General features: G+C 31.8%; 1 long non-coding RNA gene across 1 annotated transcript; it reads right to left on the bottom strand.

The window, feature by feature from the left end:
* Nucleotides 1-402: 402 nt before the first annotated feature.
* On the bottom strand, nt 403-1,027 carry LOC101267035 (uncharacterized). Its single transcript, XR_011210552.1, has 2 exons — nt 936-1,027; nt 403-763 (listed from the first exon to the last, which is right to left on the bottom strand). It is a non-coding gene; the product is annotated as an uncharacterized lncRNA (long non-coding RNA).

Here is a 1,027-nt window from a genome sequence, read left to right as displayed (position 1 = left end):
TCCATTCTACTAGGTAGAGTTATCGCCATGATTACATGTCTTAAACTTTAAACCAATTTCCTACGATGATCTTTTAACTTTTTCTCTAGTTAGGCCTTTTTATAAGTGGATCCGACACATTATCAATTGAATTTACATAGTCAATTATAATATTCCACTAGAGAGTAATCTTCTCTTAAGGAAAAATCAAAAAATAGCAATTCACCCCCCTCTTCCACTTTTATTAGCCTTATATGGAAGTGTTGATGGTCAATAGTATCTAACATAAGTCTCAATAGCATTGATGGTCAAATTTAATTCTACACTTTATTGTCCTAAACCGAACCAAGTTTCATTAGGGATTCCAATTCTACACACAATTTTCATGGACATACGTGAGCTATAGCTCAAATTTGATAATAATTGAATACAATACAATATATTTATTCATCACGCAAAGCTTGGGTAAACTAGTTGCACACATAAATCATTCTTATTACATTGTCACATACACAAAATAGGTAGCATCATAATTATTTGTTTACATAGTCAAAGCCAAGACATAATATATTGAAAATTGATTAGTAATGGCAAGGTGAGTAACAGTAGCAAGCATATTTTGCCCAGTAATATTTGTGACCCCAAGGTTTGTACTTCTTACAAATACCATATTTAGCTCCATAGTAGTGTTTGCAATGATAACTACATTTGTAGGAGTATTGGCAAGGTCCATTCCATTTGTCACTCTTTTTCCAACAGTATTTCCCTTCTGCCATTTGTATTTCTGCAAAAATGAAAAAAAAAATCGAAAATCATGATATTTACTTGAGATAGCAAATTTCACTTATCGAACAAGTTTGACTAGTCATAAAGTTTAATAAAAATGAATATTTTTAAAATTCGTAAACTTCAACAAATCATTATGTTTGATAGGATATAGAATTATGTCGACTCACCAGTTGCAACAACAAGGAAGAGGCAAAGGAGGAGGGCGAGAAAAGTAGTGTGTTTTGTCATAGCTCTTATTTTCTGTTGATTTCTTGGTGAC

The sequence above is a fragment of the Solanum lycopersicum genome, chromosome 7 (assembly GCF_036512215.1).
Source record: "Solanum lycopersicum chromosome 7, SLM_r2.1".
In the NCBI taxonomy this organism is placed as follows: Eukaryota; Viridiplantae; Streptophyta; class Magnoliopsida; order Solanales; family Solanaceae; genus Solanum; species Solanum lycopersicum.
Note: the sequence above shows the minus strand (reverse complement) of the source record. Positions and strands in the feature narration are given on the sequence as shown.